This window comes from Parambassis ranga, unplaced genomic scaffold, assembly GCF_900634625.1.
Source record: "Parambassis ranga unplaced genomic scaffold, fParRan2.1 scaffold_31_arrow_ctg1, whole genome shotgun sequence".
NCBI classification, from domain to species: Eukaryota; Metazoa; Chordata; class Actinopteri; family Ambassidae; genus Parambassis; species Parambassis ranga.
In genome coordinates this window covers 65401-84978 of record NW_021144801.1, presented here as the reverse complement: position 1 = coordinate 84978, position 19578 = coordinate 65401, and the positions used below count along the sequence as shown (strand labels likewise).

The 19578-nt window shown below is 42.5% G+C and overlaps 3 non-coding genes across 3 annotated transcripts; 1 reads left to right on the top strand and 2 right to left on the bottom strand.

The window, feature by feature from the left end:
- Positions 1-13373: 13373 nt before the first annotated feature.
- On the bottom strand, positions 13374-13445 carry trnap-ugg (transfer RNA proline (anticodon UGG)). The gene has a single exon. It is a non-coding gene; the product is annotated as a tRNA-Pro (tRNA).
- Positions 13446-16008: 2563 nt separating this feature from the next.
- Positions 16009-16100, top strand: trnar-ucu (transfer RNA arginine (anticodon UCU)). The gene is given in 2 exon segments: positions 16009-16045; positions 16065-16100. It is a non-coding gene; the product is annotated as a tRNA-Arg (tRNA).
- Positions 16101-17832: 1732 nt separating this feature from the next.
- On the bottom strand, positions 17833-17904 carry trnaq-uug (transfer RNA glutamine (anticodon UUG)). Its single transcript has one exon. It is a non-coding gene; the product is annotated as a tRNA-Gln (tRNA).
- Positions 17905-19578: the final 1674 nt, after the last annotated feature.

Here is a 19578-nt window from a genome sequence, read left to right as displayed (position 1 = left end):
AACGTCCAAACATCTGAAGAGAAGCTGAGAAGCCTGAGATACAGGGGCTGCAAGCTGTGCTTCAACTGTTCCTGTTTAGACAATAAGAACAGATCATCACTGTCTTTTAAAATGTTCTGATCAAATCACATTAGTTTGTATATTTATATTACACACAGAGCTGTTGTTTCAGTCACATCCATCTGTTATGTGTACAGTGGGTGCAGGAAGTATTCAGACCCCCTTAAATGTTTCACTTTGTTATATTGCAGCCATTTGCTAAAATCATTGAAGTTCATTTTTCCTCATTAATGTCCACACAGCTCCCCATACTGACAGAAACACACAGAGCTGTTGACATGTTTGCAGATGTATTAAAAAGACAAAGTGAAATATGACATGGTCCTAAGTATCAGAGCCTTTGCTGTGACTCATATATTGAACTCAGGTGCGTCCATTTCTTCTGATCGTCCTTCAGATGGTTCTACACCTTCATCTGAGTCCAGCTGTCTTTGATGATACTGATTGGACTTGATGAGGACAGACACACACCTGTCTGTATAAAGCTGGATCCATACTCCGCGAGACAAAGACATTTTCCCCCCCTGCAGACGTTACGCCCACAAAATGACGTCATTTTTTGTCTCTGACCGCCCGCTGATCCGCACTCCTGTGCACAGGGTCCGGGCCGAACTTTGTCTTTCAAGGCTGTGCGGCAACCATGCTGTGATTGGTCGGAATTTATTGTGGGCGTGATGAAAGTGGAGAAGCGCAAGAGCCTCTCCAGGTATATAGGTAGGTGTATAAACAGCACTGATTCAACAGATTTAGATAAGACCATACCGGTTTGGCATGATGAGCAATAAAAGAAAGAAAGAAAGCAGGCGGTATAGCCAACAGAAAGCTCTGACTCCACACACTTGACATTGTTCTTAATCACATTGTCCTGCCTGTATGCTGTCCAAACAGATGTGAATGGATCCTCAATCCGGTCCAATACTGCCAACGCTTCCTTTTCAAGTTCACTTCCCTGATGTTGAAATACAGTTTGTAGCTGACTCCTCAGACTAGTCACCAACAGAGCTTGATATTGCTGCATTGCTGCCAAGACATCATTCACACCTCTGCAGAACAGACAAGAAATAAGAGCAAATTAAATACAAGCAGTCCATGTTTTTAATTTATTAGCATGCAATCTCTATTACAAAGTGTATTATATTAACATCCACACAATGATGCTATTTAACTCATTATTAAGGCATTCAAAGTACATTCAAATCCTAATTAGATAGCAGAGAGCAAATACAAGGAATTATTAAACATCACATCTCATAGAGAAATATGCTGCAGCTCATTGACTAATAGGGTCACTGTAAATGTATTTTTTATTTTCAATATATATACACAATATTTGAAACAATGTTTTCAATTGCAGGCATCAGCCCAGATGTGCACCATTCAGTGAGAGTTAGGCTTGTCCTTGACATGCAGATAATCAACAGAGCCACAAATCAAAACAGATGTAATAATGTTGTATGTAGACAGACCTGTGAAAGATGGTGCTTTCTCTTGCAGTCAACATAACAGCAGTAGCTTGTCTGGTCAGACGGTTACACCTGATGTCCTCCTTAAAAAGAAAATCACTGTTCCTCCACACAAAACATGATGCTGTTATTAAACTGGACAGGACTCACCTCTGACTGACTTGATGCAGAGAGTCTACAGGAAGACATGACCCCCTGTTTCCAGCACTGCTTCATCCGTTCGCTCACTGGTTTCCCCCGTCGCTCAGCTGGACTGTATGCCCACACGGTTCTGTTCACCTGATGAAGCTGCTGTTGTCTTCTCTCCCTGTGAATGGTTGCTGCCATGTTCAAGGTGTTCGCGGTGGTTTCTTCCAATGTGACCATAGTGAGTTGTAGACTCCATATTCTTTGGTGCATCCATCAATTCCACAAACAAAGTCCGGACTACGACTATGAGCAGTATTTATATGACTCAGTAAAGACTTGAGAGTGAGAGCTACAAACACAAAGCAGATAACACAGCGCCAAATCATTCCCTGTTTTTAGCCTTAGCTAGCAGCTAGCTGCCTGCTCTGCATGAAGCCGACCTGCTGACACGTCATGATGAAGGTACGTACCACAATTCCATGTCTTATAACAACAGAAACCACTTACTATTTATCAATTATCCAGATATGCCGATATATTATGAAGTAATATGACCTTATTTACGTAAATATAGTTTGTAAAAATGCAAATTAAACGTATTTAGGCTTAGTGCCCCTCCCCGCTCCCTCTTGGAATATGGTACATTCCACCTGTCGCGTGTTTTTCCACTTGGAGTCCGTGAAGCTAAACTTTAAGCTAGAGGTTACCTGCTGCTGCTGTGAAATCATAATTCTCAACAAACTGTGGATGTCAGACTCATAAAATGGACAAACTGGACGAGGTTACACCTGCCACAGTCAGAGGTATGCTACAAGGGTTACTTTGATGTTGTGCTGGTGTTAATGGTGAGTTAATGTAGTTAGCCTAGCTTAACAAGTTGTGGATTCGCGGCTAAAGTTTAGCAGCTAAAACACAGAAAACGGGCTAATCTAGTAATAGCTTATGTCTCATTGAGCTGTGGGGCCATTCTCTCAATGTCAAGGACTGTAAACACTGAAAATACAGCAACAACTGGTCATTTGTAAGACATGAATACATGATGTTAAGTTCACATACTACTCTTGAAGTAGAAGTAGCAAGAAATAAAAAATGTGGAAACAGGTGCTGACAAAATATCCTCACCTACTATGTAAAAATCTGAAGGAATTTAATGATAACCTCTGTTTCTTGGCCCTGACTAACTTTTCTGTTTTACAGCTGCTAATATTGGAGAAGACTTGATCCCATCGCTTTCCCGAGATGCCGTTAAAGACCTCTTTCCTGGTCCTGAACATTTCTGGAGGCGCCGGGCTATCTGGCTTGTAGTGAATCAAAATGAAAAGGTCAGATCTGTCTGTCACAGTATAACAGGACTGATAAACAGCACATGGTTCAATATCACTATCTGTTTCAAATACATTTTTTAAAAGTTATAAGTGTTTTTTTCATTCCCCAAAATGATAATGTGACTATGACAAAAATGCTCAATAAATGTTTGTGTAAATGTGTTTTAGGTGGATACTGCTCCGGAAATTCATCAATCTCCCCCACTGGAGGCAGTGACCTTTCAAAAGAGGAGGCAAATGCTTCTAAATTTGTGACTATGTCCAACCCAGAATACATGGTGTTCACGGACAGTGAGCTTGAACAGGTGCGACGCTCCTACTTCGAGCAGAAACGACTGGGAACTGAGCACAATGTGACCTTATCCAAGGAGCTCTTTTGCCGACTCATAAGAAACACTATGACTGATATTATCTCCATCGCAAGAGCCACAGAGGACTCTAGATACCCTGCCAAACATGAGGTGCAACCAAAGTTCCACCTTCCAAGAAACCACGGCAAGAAGTCAGTTCTGGAGATTCCAGTGCATCCACCATTATTCTGGAACATTCACCTGTTAGTTCCATGGGCATCCCAGTGTCACCTAGAGCCAGCACCCCAGTGCAAAACGGGACAGCAGTGATGAAGAATGTATGTATTGTATTAAATATAATTTTGGCTGAGTTCATTCATATGGCACATTCTGGACATTCAGCAGCTTTGGAATGTTTCACTATGTGTCCAAGAGTGTCTGTACTCTGGTCCAATATTTTACTTTTATATCAAGTAACACAAACATTAATGAATTAATGCTACCACTTACTCAGTTTATTATACTGACAACTTGCTTGTTTGGATATCTCATGTCCTCTTTCCATCATAATGTCCCTGTAATGTCTTCAGCTTGTTCAGTTGATGTCTGGACAGCCAGAAAATCCAAGCAGGACACTACAAGACCCTCCAAGAAATGTACAAGTCCAAAAAGCCAAACAAAGCTGCAGTAACTCAATTGCTGAACCTTGAATCCGAGTCTCGAAGACGCTTCATCACCTCTGACGTCTTAAAGGATTCTAGAGGCTTACCCTTGTTTCAGGGAACTGGATCACGTAAGTAATGTTGGTCCCACTTAGTTCACATGACTCAGTTTGTAGCCTGACATAAATAGCATAATGTTCATATGTCTCACACATTATAGATTTGTTTGGCCTGATGGTGAATCATTTTAGATAGAATGTTAGACTTTTTTTTAATTCTTCACTGAATCTGTTTTTCAGGTGCTTGACGAGCTGCAGCCAATTATCCAACCAACCAACTTCCAGCACATATCAGAGATGCAGAACAGATGGAAAAGGTCCAGTTTTATGGTGTGATGAAGAAGGCCATGAAGCCTCCAAAAACTTTGAATGGAGGTGAAGTCATGATACATTTAGTTCTTTTTACATAATAATGTCTCAGTTATTTATGTTACAGTTACTTATAGTACCACGTTGTATTGTGCCTTTTCCATTCAACCAGTGGAGCATATCACAGCTGTCTCCAGAGCCCTGCCACTGCTCTGTCCGTCCAGCACTATGCCACCAAAGAAACTGGGCTCAAGCAGCCAGGCTCTTTTCCATGTCCTTTCGGTGAGATTGTTCATAATATATTCCTGTTTTTCATACATTTTATATTTAGTTTAGTTACTTTGAGATAAACTTTGATCATTTCCAAAGTTCCAGGGGAAGGGGAAGTGTTTTCTACAGTGTGCTTAATGTAGTACTGACTTCATTGGCTCTAGCTGTGCTGCATTTAGCATTTGCAGTGCTGAATGCTAAGGGGATTTATTGTGACCATAGAATTTCTCTAATGTCCTCATCCAGGTCAAAGTTCTGTTTTTCTAATCTTCTTCATTTATTTGTGTCATCCAGACTTCTGAGGATCCTGATGGGTTCATGCGGCAGCGGGGCCTGTCTTCTCCTGTTCTGCTTGTTTCTGAGGACAACTGCATGATCGCCGTTGGAAACACTCCAGTGAGCAGCTTCACCATGGACAGACTTAATGAGGGACTTCTCTACCTCATGGCATATTACTATGCCCTGCACATACCCAAAGTGCATTTCTACACTCCTGTCAGTACTGCAAACAGAGGTACACAACCATTCAGTCCATGAGCAGGATTTGACCCCCCACTACAAAGAAGCGATTGGTGAGTGGAAGTCCTTCCCTGAGTGAGTGAGCCCCTTTGTTTGTAGAAGCTTGTGTTTGATTTTCAAAGAAAAGTTCATCACATTCGTCACAGTTGTTGTTGATGTTTTTTGGAATGTGGAAGTGGTCCTGTTTTGAATTAAATACAATATATTGAATGAAAAACTTTTGGTGTCTTGATTTAAGACAACTTCACTTATATTTGTTATACTGTTTTAAGGAATGATGTCTTATTTTAACTACATTTGTGCAGATTAAGGTGTCATTTCCTAAAGGTAATTTAGTAGATAGACTTAAATTCTAATTTTAAGTTACTTAATCTTAAATTAGTGGTTTTTCATTTCTGGTTTTAGAACAAAATGGTTTACTTGAATGTTTTCTGTCATGTTTTAAGTTGCATTTTAGTCTTACAGAGCCAAGAATTTTGTGCCTATTTTAAGAATTCTTGTCAATGTCTGGAGTACATCTTCCAAATCACAACGGTGTTACAGCACCTCTGATTGACCCCACACCCCTGTGAATCACCCAGGAAGGGGAAGACCTTAACACACATGGAGGAGGCACATGTTAGCCCCAGTGGCCTAATGGATAAGGCACTGGCCTCCTAAGTGCAGAGGTCAGTGGATCAAACCAACCTGTGTGAAAATGCATCTCAATGTTTTCCCTAAAGAAGCAAAGTCCACATGTCGGTGTGTCTCAGCAGCTCACTGTTCATGAGCACTATGCTGCACTGAACTGATATACACTCTAAAAACTGTAAGCAGGCTCTACTCAACGTCTGTGGTGAAACATTTTTACACTTCAAAATATTAAGTAAACATGAAACTAATTATGTCACTTCTTTCATTATGAGTTAAGACTCCAATAAGTTCCATTAAACTCACAGTGATGTATCCAGACTTCATAGTAAAGCCTTTCTTCTTCATGCCTCCTCCCACCTTACCCATTAAGCACATGTGTTTGTTACAGCATGATTGTACCAACCAGTTCAGAGGGGAAGAAGAAGGAGCAACACCACATCAGGAAGGTCCTGCAAACCTGTGGCTACCCCAAGTGGGCACTCAGCAAAGCCACAAAAACAAGACCCCCCAACAACAAGAAGGAGTTCATCAAACATCAAATGATCAGTTAACCATACGCCTTACTAAACAGAAAAGTTTACAAATGATCCACTATTGTAGCTCTGTAGTAAGACGCATGAGCTCAGGACATTTTCAGCAGTACATTTGCTCTGTTCTAGTTCACCATTTTGTCTGGCTCTCTGCTTATGTTCTGCTTTGATTCCAAATACAAACATCCAAACATTTGCAATGTATATGCTGCACTAATCTCAAACATTCTGTTCAGAAATAAACAAATGCATCTTCATTTCACAGTCACACATGTAACCAACTTAACCTCATAACTAAATATAAGCGTACTTACTCTCTGGTTATGAGTCTAGCTTTAAGGTAACACAGACAACATGGAATTAGCGTCTGTTAGCAACATGCTATTACATGTTTCTCTCACTTTGTGAACACTCGTAAAACATAAACACATCTAACAACACTGTCTGCAGTCACTTAAGATACTAACGGAACAGATCTGATCACTGACAGGTGAGCTGAATAACTCTGATGACCTGGTTACCATGGTAACTCTCAGTGGCTGGATATATGAGGCAGCAAGACAACATTTGTGTGTGTGTGTGTGTCTTCAGCATTGAGCTGTGTGAGTGCTGCTATCAGGAAATCAGAGTTAAACAGTGAGAGCAGAAATCCCCCAGAGGGCTGGGCCTGACTGCTGTCCTGATAAAGACATGAGCAGAGACATGAGGAGGACTGTCTGGAGGACACACAGAGTGGACATGGGTCACAGAGCGCTGCTGCAGTTTGTGTCTCTCTGGAGCTCCGGTAGGACTCTGCTTCCATGACGATGTCTTTATAAGAGCTGGGAGAAGAGTGTTTGTGAAGAGTGTTTTGTGTGTGTTTATATTTGTTTGTTTTCTTCACTGACAATCTTATTATGGATAATGCTGCTAAGGATCACAGTGGAATTAGTCTGATTGTTTTTAAAGTTGTTATTATAGCAGTTTATGTTCACTGTGTATGCAAGTCCACACTGGATGTTCCTTTTTTAGGATTAACATTTATGGAGCCCCGAAAGGGACATTTGCAGTTTATTTATTTATTTATTTATATTTCACGCTGTATTTATTTCATCCCTAATATGCAAATCTCCTCTTAAGATACAAATCATAAAGTACACAGTCCTTCTCTGGATAACTACAAACTTCACTACATCCAGTGGTTAAACAGACTGAGCCCTGTTGTTGCTGCTGTCAGCTACAAGGAGACATAAACACAGCGTGAACTGAATCAATATGAATTAAAATGGAGGAAACCTTTATTTGACCCACAATGCAGAAATTAAATCAATACATGTAACATTCAATGAAAACATGTGGCAATAAATGAATGACTAATATGCCACCATATGAACGATCTGGCACCGCCTGGCTGCGGCTCCAAGCAGATGAAGGGAGGTTGGTGAGAGGTGATGAAGATGATGATCTGTTGCCAGAGACAGGTTGATCTGGACACACTTGTGTGAAACCAGCCTGTCCAGTTAGGATCAACACAGCAGGACAGGTAAATGTGACGGTCTGGCCTTCAAAGCACTTCCTGATTCTCGCTTAGGGTGCGAGAGGTCCCGGGTTCAAATCCCGGACGAGCCCTGACAGTTGTTGTTGACTCTTTTCAGTTCCTCTATAACTACCACACAGCTTTACAAAGCTAACAAAGTTCTACTCAGACTCATCCCAATCCAGAGCAGTTGTTACACAAGCTGTGTCTCATTTCAGGGTCTGCATCCTTCGGAGGACGCAGCCTACGCGGTCTCAGGAGGCCGCGTCCTCCTGAGGATCCTCCGGAGGATCCTCAACCGTTGGTAAATGGGACGGTCTGGCCTTCAAAGCACTTCCTGATTGTGGCGTGACGTCATAAATTTTGCCCCGGGAAAAACAAAAGCAGCGACAGCGACACAACACGGACTACACAACAAGCGGGACAACAGTGTGGATTTAGACATTTGGAATATTTTAATATATTTATTTGTTGTTGGAGGAAGAGGAGAGGCGGCTCCAGCGGCAGCAAAACCGGTGACGGCTCATTTTCTTCAGGCTGGGAGAGCGCAGTGGGGAGGTGACGGTAAGCTGCTGTTTAACCATATTATTGATCATAATTAATATACCAGCTACTGAGCAAACGCTAGATATATAACCAGTAGATAGACAAATATGATTAAATGTAATTTATATTTGATTCAATTGTAAGACTTGATACAGGGTCTGTTTGTAATTTTAATACTTTAAATTAAATAGCTAAATGTGTAAGAACCCTGCAAATAACCCTGAAAGCACTGCTTTAATGTGTCATTAAGCATCAGGTCTGTCACTGCACCAGAGAATTACTGCTGGGTGGAGGAGAGTGGGGCTCCCTGCAGGACCAGCTGTCTGTCCTGGAGGAGGTGTACTGACCATCATCACCTCTGGAGGGTGAGGATACATATTTTATAGCTTTTCATATTTTAAGCTGCTTTGGAAGCCGCTCTGTTGAAGTTATTATTTTTATTTTTGCCCTTTTTAAAAACATCTTTAGTAACATGGCAGCCGCCGATCGTCAGCTCTGCAAACCCTGATGGACGATGTGGTGGACAGAGGAGACAGACACCCCCCTCCCCCAGATGATGTCCCACTCACAGCCAGAGGACTCCAAGGTCTTCACCGTGGCATCATCCAGTCCAGCAGCACCAAGGACTCCTGCTCAGCCAAACATTTATATATATGTTCTTTGTGAATAGTATTTTCTGCTGATCTTTATAAATAATAAATTGTACATTTTCATAATGCCCACTGGTAAATAGTTAGAAATGTTCTGTGTCTTTGTAAATATTGTACATAACAGAACAATAAATGATTTACTGTGGTCACTGAGAAGTTGTTCAAAAGTTTTGTCAGGTTTCTTCTGTTTCTCTCTGCTCCTCCTACAACAAAATGCCAACAGGCAGAATGACCGTTTGATATAATAACGATAATATTGCTCCTCACGTGAACTATACTTTATACTATACTACAGTAAACAACAAGAAACAACATTCAATCAAAACGTTTAGTTTTAGCGCCTCGTATCAACAGGACGTCATGTTTGTAAATATAAAACTCATTTTTTTAATGCCGCTGTCACTACTAGCATTTTAAAACTCTCGAACTACTGCTCTGTACTTACATTTAAATGTGAATTCGGCACTCCTGCCGCTGCCGCTCGCTTGGTCCGTCATTGTACTAGTGGACAAAAAGTAGGCCCGCAAAGCATTGTGGGATATTTAAGGCCACGAAGGATGGTAGCGATGCATCCTCCAAATTCAGGCAAAAGGAGGACGCATTTGGAGGACCCTTCGACTTTTGGCGAATTGGGACAGCCTTCGCGCAGCTTTGTGACGTAAGCGGCCTTAAAATGCGCACTCCGAAGGATGCAGACCCTGAAATGAGACACAGCTTATATGTGGAGGAGGGATTGATTTTGGAATGAGGAGGCTGCAACCTGCGATGGCACCACTAGATGTCAGCTTTTCACAGCATTGGTGGTTCAGTGGTGGAATTCTCGCCTGCCACGCGGGAGGCCTGGGTTACTGTTGACAAGTAAAAATGTGATTTAGTCAGTGGCGTAGGAAGCATTAAAAATGTGGGGGGGACACCTTCTGTGGGTGGGTGGTGAAAAAAAGTACATCAGTATATTATGAAATATAATAATATGAAGTAGTTGCGATTTCCTGCGGATTTTAACAGGTTGTTAAACTATTTTATCTACAGAAGTAAACACTTAATGACTATTTCAGAGACAGATTCAACAAAAACTCGGTGACAAACTAATTACAAGTGAAACAACAGTTTTGTCAAACATACTGGTGCTACTACACTAACAGCCTCCATATCTGAGGCCTTCTCTCATTTACAGAGACAAAAAACTGGCAAATCCCATAGAAAAATGAACCAAACTGCTTAATGCAGATAATACTGAAACACTAAAAATACTAACTTACAAAAAGATGCATGTCCTTATTTTTATTTGCTTATAAAACTGCTGAATTCACAACAAACCTTGTGGATGTGTTTATAATGATGCCCTGCCTCATCTGCTACATCAGTGTTTCCTGTTCATATAATGCTCCACTGTGTCCTGACGGTCCATCACATGTATTTTATTCTTGCAGATAAGAATAGGAGCAGGTGGCTATGTGCACTGGCACAGCGAGGCTGAAGCTAGCAGGCTAACAGGAGCTAACCTGGCCTTATTACAATATGGGTTAATGCTGAAAACAACTCTAACTCTCCGTGTCTTTGTTAGAATCTCCTCATGTCCATTGTGTGTGCGGAGGGAGCAGAAAAGGCAACAACATGTCGTCAGACACATAAAACCGTCTACTGTAACTGACAGTAAACAGCAGCTTCCTCCCAACTTTTCTAAGTTTCTTTAACATCAACCTAACGTCACCTGGGGCCATGTGACAAACAGTCAGGCTTCAGCATGAGCTGGACTTTGTGGGATGACACTGACGTTACCTCCTCCAGCTTCGACCAGCACTGACGGTTCTCTTTACGGTGTTTTACGCTCGCTCGAAGAAACCACTGGCTTTGTTAGGTCTGTTACTATAGTAACGGTATTGCATAGGGGTGGGCGATACTGAAGATTTCAGTATCGATCCGATACCAAGTAAATACAGGGCCAGTATCACCGATACCGATACTTTTACATTGAAATTTCATGATCATAAATAATTTTTTTTGCCTTCTTTTTTGCCCTTAAATAGATTATCGTGATTGGCAGAATAATAATACACAAGAAACATTTGTTAATAAATCAAGCTGCAAACAAAAGTGCAGAACTGTATAAGTTTGAAATTTTAACTTCACAATCATGTCAGCAACGCTCCTTGTGATAACGATCCATGTCTTATCACAGCACTCAGAAAGACAGCATTAATTCATGCTGCAGATTACTCAATTACTCAACCTTCACTTTTTTAAATCATCTACCTGTGTTTTGCAGTAAAGCCTTTGTCAGTGACCACTGTCTCTGGTTCATGTTTGGGGATCTGCCTCTTCCTCCTCCCTCTGTTTACTCTGCAGCTCGAGGTCTTTGGGCTCTGCTGCTTTATGTTTGTGTAAATGAGTTGTGTTTCCACAGCGGCAGGTCGCTTTCCTGCACACCTCACAAGTAGCAGTTTGTTCTTCTCGTCTGTCGCTGTGAAATAACTCCAAACAGCGCTCCTCTTCCTCTCTGCTGTCTCCATGATACTAGCTGTACTTTACAGCCAATCAGGAGCTCCGTCTGCTCCGGCAGAGTGGAGAAGGAGGGGGAGGGGCGGAGTGTGCCTGCGCACTGAGCAGAGTGAGAGAGGAGCGCTGTTTGCACCGCGAGTAAATACGAGTAAAGTTGCTGAAGGTATAGAAGAGAAACTTCCACAGAAATATCGATCTCATCAGGCTAGTATCGAGTAATTACTGATCCTAACTTTGGTATCGATACTATCGATATTTAGATCGATTCGCCCACCCCTAGTATTGCAGCGCTGTGGCAACCAGGAAAACATGGAGGATGGATTTTAGCGGTGAGGTTATTCTCTTACGAACTTAGTGGAACGGAGTTTTTCACGAGCAATCGAAACAGCGTTAGGTGGAGTTTCCTACTCACTAAATGGGGGGGGGGGCTGTACCCCTGCATACAAGTGCTGCTCAGGCTAACACACAGCGTTAGCTCTGGGCTAACGTTAGCCTGTCAGCTACACTACAAAAGTAAAGCCAAGCACCTTTGGATTGCGTTAGCTGGCGGCGAGCTGTGCTCTCAGTGTGTTAAGGATGAATTCAACGTGCCTGTGTAGAAACCTCCAAGTACTAACCGTGTTCACCACTTACCTCTGACAGCTATATGACGCGACCATAGACGTTAGCTACAACGAATGCTAACTAATCTTAGCTGCTTGTAGCCTGTCTACCCCCATGTGAACAATGACTGACACTTCTTCTTAAGCTCAATGTCCATTTATCTTAAGGCATGCGCATTGTTTCACATAAAGATAATAAACTTATTGAATAGAAGACAGAAAACTTACCAACAGTAGTTTCAAGCAGAGGCGGATGGCGGGTAGGACAGAGGCTGATCTCCTGCTCATGCTCTTGCTCTGCTAGTTGAACTCATTCGGTTTGAGAGGGCCACGGGAGTCAAAGCAAATATATATTTATGTTACATCTGCTAAACATATTTGGGTATTGTTGGAATTAATAACATTTTCATAAGACAAACAAAATAATAATGTTTCACCTCTAAGAGGGGCTTGAATCAGTTTTTTGAGTGCAGTGAGTCTGCTCCCCTATGTCCTCAACATGTGTTTTTAGCATTACATCCCAGTCAGTGGTGTCAAAGCAGTCCCTCAGACCATCCTCTGCCTCAGGTGACCACTTCCTGATTGAACGTGTGGTTTTAGACATCCTTTTGAACAGGGGGGTGTACTGTGGCTGCAGGTGAACCAGAACCATAAACGCCTCGGGGTGCTTTGTCTGCAGTCTTGCTGTTACTGTGTGTATCTTCTCATAGGCAGCTGATGCATCCGCGCTCGGTGGGGCGTAAACACAGAGCACGATCACGTGACTTAGCTCCCTCAGCAAGTAATATGGCCGCAGGCTAACAGTTCCAAGTCCTGACAACACAGTACCTTTTTCACTGAGACATGTCCTGGGCGTTCATTCACATATATGATGAACCTCTGCTCTTCCCACAAGCGTTCGTGTCTCTGTCGGCTCTCACAGCAGTAAAGCCTGGTAGATCCACGTTAGCATCCAGTCTCATATCAGTGAGCCACGTCTCTGTGAAGATGTATAAGCTGCACTCACGGTAACTCTGTTGATTGTTCAGCGCAAACAGCTCATCCATCTTATTCAGTAGTGAGTTGACATTCCTTATTATTGCCGAGGGGATCATTGGCTTAAAATGTCTACGTGCAGCCTTTACTTTCGACGTTAGTCCTCAGTGCAAAGACTTCTTCTCTTGAAGAAACAATATTAGTTCTAGAATGATTGCTTCTAGGAGTTTGAGCAGACTGCTGTTTACAGGGTCTAAATTGGAATATGAACCTATTTGGGTTGATGTAAATGTAAACATGAGACAGACTATCTAATCTACTGAATTTCAAAGATAAGGGCTCGTCCGGGATTTGAACCCGGGACCTCTCGCACCCAAAGCGAGAATCATACCCCTAGACCAACGAGCCACATGTGACTGCTTGCTTTTCATGTTTCAGTTGGTGGAAGAACAACACAAAGCACATGTTTTTCTTAGTTTGACATTGGTAAAGATATGTACAAAGATTTCTGGTTAGGGATATATAGTGTTGCTCCTGAAGAGGGACTTGAACCCTGGGCCCTCAGATTAAAAGTCTGATTTCCTGCAAGATCCACCCACAGAGATCCTGAACACATAAAACTCAGATTCCCAACCAGAATAGTAGCAGAACTGAAGACACCACTTGGAGGAGTGTCTTCAAAAACCAATCCTTGAGTCCAATGTACCAACCAGCACACAGTAAGTGAAACAGGCATGTCCACGCTTCAACAATGAAAACACAGATTGGCCGTATGGGGATCGAGCTAATCGGTCGAGCCCTATTGATTAAATGATGTTATGATGTTATTCGGGAATTCTGCCTATCATTCCGGAATACTGATGTCTATACTGGAATGCTACTGTTTATTCTGGACTTCTGCATTTCATTCCAAAATTTTGACTTTCATTATGGACTGCTTTTCATTCTGGAATGGTGTCTTTCATTCCGCAAATCTGCTTTTCATTCTGTTATGCTGACTTTTGTCCTGGAATGTTGCCTTCCATTTTGGAACGCACGCTTCCATGACATCACAGGCCGCTGTTGGGTTAGGGGTTTAATCCCAGAATTTTGTCTACCATTCCAGAATCCTGCCTATCATTCTGGAGTGGGTGGATGGATGTCTATTCCAGGATGCTCTCATTCTTCATTTGGGAATGCTTTCTTCCATTCTGGGATGCTTTTCATTCCAGAATGATGTCTTGCTGACTTCTGTTCCACTATACAGAGTGTTATTCGGGAATTCTGCCTATCATTCCGGAATACTGATGTCTATTCTGGAATGCTGCCACTTATTCTGGATTACTGCCTTTCATTCCGGAAATTTGAATTTCATTCTGGAATGCTTTTCATTCTGGAATGCTGCCTTTCATTCTGCAAGTCTGCTTTTCGTCCAAGGCGCTGTGTTAAAGTTGCAGTCTCCACTGGAGGACAATCCTGAGACAGAAACTGGTACACCCAAAGGATAAAACTCCCAGGGAGAAACACAGCAATGTGATATATGCAGTCCAGTGCAGTGAGGAATGCTCTGATCTGTACATTGGAACAACCACTCCACAGGAGAATGGCTCAGCACAGGAGAGCCACCTCCTCAGGACAAGACTCAGCTGTTCACCTCCACCTCAAAGACAAAGGACACTCCTTTGAGGACAACAATGTTCACATTTTAGACAGAGAGGAAGTCAAGGAAGCCATCTATGTTAAGCTGGTAAAACCATCTCGAGGTGGTGGCCTCATCTTTTTACCACATACAAAGCAGTTATTTCATCCATTCCCAGGAAGTTTCACTCCAAGTCACATGCTAACAGCAAGAACAATGGGCTGTCTACCAGCAGTCTCATAGTCGTTAGCCAGTCGTTAGACACACCTGGCACAGGCAGCCAGATCATCACAGGTAATTATGGAAACATTTAGTGCTATTGTTTGTGAGTTTTATCCAGACCACCCACTGAGGTCTGCAACCACATATAAACCATGTTTCCCCACCAACAGATCAACAACTGATGAAGCTGCTTGGATGAGCAGTGAAATGTCTTCAGGAAAACTCTACAAGTCCAGACACCTTGCTTCAATCTTCTCTACAAACATGCCAAAGCAAACAGTTTTTACCAACAATGTTACACACTGAGTTTTGAAGGTCTTAACCACTAGTCTTAAGTTGGAATGTTTACGACATGTGTGAAAAATTGTAATTCACGCGTGTTATTACCCATAGACTCCCATGTTAAAATGAAAGCAGAAATGAACATGTTTACAGCCTGGTACAAAAAACATTCTGGTCTCAGATGATAGGTTCTCTTCTAGTGTCAATTGTATGGGAGGTGATTTTTTTTACAACTCACTCGTTTTAATTCAAAGTCAGCTTTATTGTCAAATCTGCTATATGTGCTGGACATACAGAGAATCGAAATTGCGTTACTCTTCACTCCATATATAACATATAACTAAAAACTTGTGTAAGTGTAAAAAAATGTACCTACAATGAGGCACACACAAAATACAAGGCACAAAAATGAAGGCACAATGCAGTAAGAGTGCAGAAGATGTATAGTGCAAGACAGTGCAGTTGGCATAATGTAAACAGTCCAGGAATGGTTTAAGCAGCTTATATGAGACTGGATGACATGACTAGGGTGCAAGAGAATGCACAGGGTAAAGTGGCTGGTGCACAGAGTTCCTAACTTGGGGGGGGGGGGGGTTCTTTTGTAGAGGGAAGGGGGAGAAAGTGGGGCACAGCAGGGAGAGAGTTCAGCTTCCTGACAGCCTGGTGGATGAAGCTGTCCCTCAGTCTGCTGGTCCTGGCCCGGAGGCTGCGCAGTCTCTTTCCTGATGGCAGCAGACGTATCGTATCGTATATCGTATAATTCCGGAATTCTGTTGACTATCCTGGAATGCTGCTGCTTATTCCGGATTTCTGCCTTTCATTCTAGGACAAACAAACAGACTGCTTTGTGGCTCTGTGGCGCAATGGATAGCGCATTGGACTTCTAGTTAAACACAGGAGAAGTGATTCAAAGGTTGTGGGTTCGAGTCCCACCAGAGTCAAAGTGCCTTTTAACTTTTAACCTGTGGCGCTGTCCTTCAGGGTGGATACAGCTCCGGTCCTGAGAGCTAGAAAAAAAGGACTGCACTCAGACATCCCGGAAAACAGCGTTGCTGCCCCCGGCTTTGTGACCGTACAGGTGGACAGAGATCTGACTGGTGTGAGCTTTTGCTTGGCACAGAGGCAGCTAATAAACTGAAAGTTGTACCTTTTTCAAATGACATGGTGAGGAGGAGAACAGAAGATCTCTCAGCTGACATTCAGGCACAGCTGCTGGATAGACTGCAATCATGTAAGCAATTTTCCTTTCAGTTGGATGAATCGACAGAGCAGAGCATCTCCAGTGCTGCTCAGTTGATAGTTTTGGTGTGCTATCCCTGGAAAGGAGATATTTTGGAAGACGTTCTGTTCTGTAAGTTATTGCGCAGATAAAGTCTGTCAATCCAGAGATTAAAGCTGCTCACTGTATGCTGCTGAACATGAGGCACTGCTGGATCACTCTGAGGTGCGATGGCTGTCGCAATGGCTGCAGCACAGAGCTCAAACTGTACCGACCAGCTCAGAGGAGAAGAAGAAGGAGCAACATCACATCAGGAAGGCCCTGCAAACCTGTGGCTATCCCAGCTGGGCTGTCATCAAAGCCACAAAAACAAGACCCACAGACAACAAGACAAAGACAACAACTGGCTGAGGAAGAACATTGTCACTGTAGAACTGAAGAAGCTACTCGGGGGAGTGTTGGTCCCACTAAAGATTAAAATTTAGGGTGTTTTCACACTTGCTCCCTTTCGGCCCTCTAAACGAATGCAGATCGATGACTCAGGATTTTTTGCTCTATTTAACCCTAACTCTATTTTCCCTGAATGTGCAGTAATTTAACCAGAAAACACAGGAGAAAGCCGACATTCTGCTTCAAGTGAAGACTACCCAGAATTCAGTGCAGTGGAGGAGTCTGAGAGCTCTAGTGGACCTGGTGTGAACAGAAAGAGGACTAAATTACATAAAACCAGTGACCCTGACATGATTTGAACATGCAACCTTCTGATCTGGACTCAGACGTGCTACCATTGCTCCATGAGGTGTGTTCACAGCTTCTGCTCTTCCAAGGACTCAGTTTAGCATGACATGATTAGCTTGATGTTCATATATGTGTTACTCATTATTACTAGATGAGCTGCAGTGAAACATCCAAGCCACCACGTCCCAGCACATATCAGAGATGCAGAACAGATGGAACAGTCTTATGGAGTGATGGAGGCCATGAAGCCTCCTAAAGCTTTGAATGGAGCTGAAGTCATGATGCACTGACCTTTCTTTTTATATAATGTCTCATAAGTATTTGTTATAATATTGCCCCAAAAAGTCAGTCACACTTGTGTGAAACCAGCCTGTCCAGTTCAACACTGACTGTGGATCAGTTTCAGCTACTGTTGTGCAAATGGAACAGACAACAGGTGGAAATGAGAGGCAGTTATCAAGACAGCCCTATAAAGGAGGTATTTGTTATAATACTTTAATAAATTATGTCTTCAGCTACTTTTATACTCATTATTAATCCCAGATTAAGGTGTCATTTAGGAGAGAGATTTAAATTCTATCTTTATGTAACTTCTCCTTCTGATACACTCTGATAGTTATTCAGTTACAACATGCTGACTGGAAATCTGCAAAATGAGCCCTGAATTTTTAGAGAAAGCAGAAAGGACACCAGTATTACTGTCCAAACTAAACTAAAGGTTCCACTGAGATTTGAACTCAGATCACTGGAGTCAAAGTCCAGAGTGCTAACCATTACACCATGGAACCTGCTTCTCATGGGTCTTCTTCTCCTCCTCTACCCGGCCGACTGTCAGCAGTTTGACAAAGACTGAACACTTTGCATATCACTGTCCTCCATGAGGAGGCTGTCCTCCATGTCTAGATAAGGCTTGCTGTCTAGCAGCTGGGAGAAATGTCTTTTTGTGGCTGTGGCATTAGCCCAACATTGAATCATAAAGTTTATTTGTTGCATAACAGGAAGTGGTCTTGTATTAGGGTGTGACCCTCCTGAGAAGCAGAACCTCTCCTCTGATAATTGTCTCTCATTGGACAGATATGAAAATTAGCCTGAGCTATCCGGGCTCTACATGTTGTTACAGAGAATAATTCTGTGCAGACAGGTTAACTGAAACAGAGAGCATTGATTCAGGGTGAACTTCCTGTGTGTGCAGACAGTGGAGGTGGTTTCAGGTGTTATAAATTGGCATCCCCATGGTTCAGATGAAGAAGTGGTTCCAGTTCCTCACAGGTCCTGTGTTCAAATCCCGGACGAGCCCACATCTTTGAACTTCAGTAGATTGGATGTTTGCATTTACAGGATTAATCTTTATTCCAACTTAGACCCTGTAAACAGCTGTCTGCTCAAACTCCCAGCAGCAATCATTCTAGAACTGAGACCAAATCATCAACCGCAAGCTCTACTTCCGACTGTATCCTGGGGAAGCCACTCCACGCCTGTATGGACTCCCCAAGATACACAAGGAAGGAGTCCCCCTCTGCCTCCTTCAGGTGATGCTTTATGGCCTCTGATGTCACCTGGAGATAGTGGAGAAAAAACAGACAAAAGAAGTGAAAGAGGAGCATGACAACTAGAACAAGAACAACAAAAAGTTTCAATTACAATTAGGAAAACGATCAGAAAGTTGAAAATGATGACACGTATGATCTCTGCCAGATCCCCACCTTTGACTCCTGGAGAGTCTGAACGAGCTCCTCATTGTCAAGTATATTCCCCTTAGAGTTAGAGAGAAGCTCAACAATGCGGTCCTCGATATCTTTCAGCTGATTGCGGTCAGCGTTGATGCGAACAATCAGCTTATTGCTCTGTTCCTCAAGATGTGGACTCTCAAGACGCACCACATCACTTTAAAGAGAGAAACAAGTTGCAGGGTAATTGTAATTTTCAAGGGTTTTGGAGGTAGAGAAAGGAGAAGAAAGGGGGGAAAAGAGAAGGAAAAGGGTAAAGTTGTGAATGTGAGTCTTAAAGTTTGGTTAGAATTCAATATCTGTCTTGTGTCTACCTGAGCAGTTGGTCCTCCAGGCCAGACTCAGTCACAGTGAAATTGATGATTGTAACTTTAATACATTTCTGGAAAACAGAAAAAAATGTACATGCCAAAAGACACATTTTACATCAATCGAAGCCAGGATCACACACACTACAATTCTAATGAAACACTCATTAATTTATGAAGATTTAACTGTCATGTCACTCTGCATCATCAGAGCCTTTGTTTTTTCTGTCTAACAAAAACGCTCCTCAGACTTATTCGGCCGTTACAGTCACCATGCAACCCCTGGTTTGAATAAACACTGGAGTAAACCCTTGCATTCACAGGGTCCTTCTGCTCTCCTGGCTGGTGTTGAACAAAAGGGCATTGCACACAGGTGTAGCTGGCAGGTGATTTAATGTCTGCAGAAACATGGTTTGATGCCAGGCGT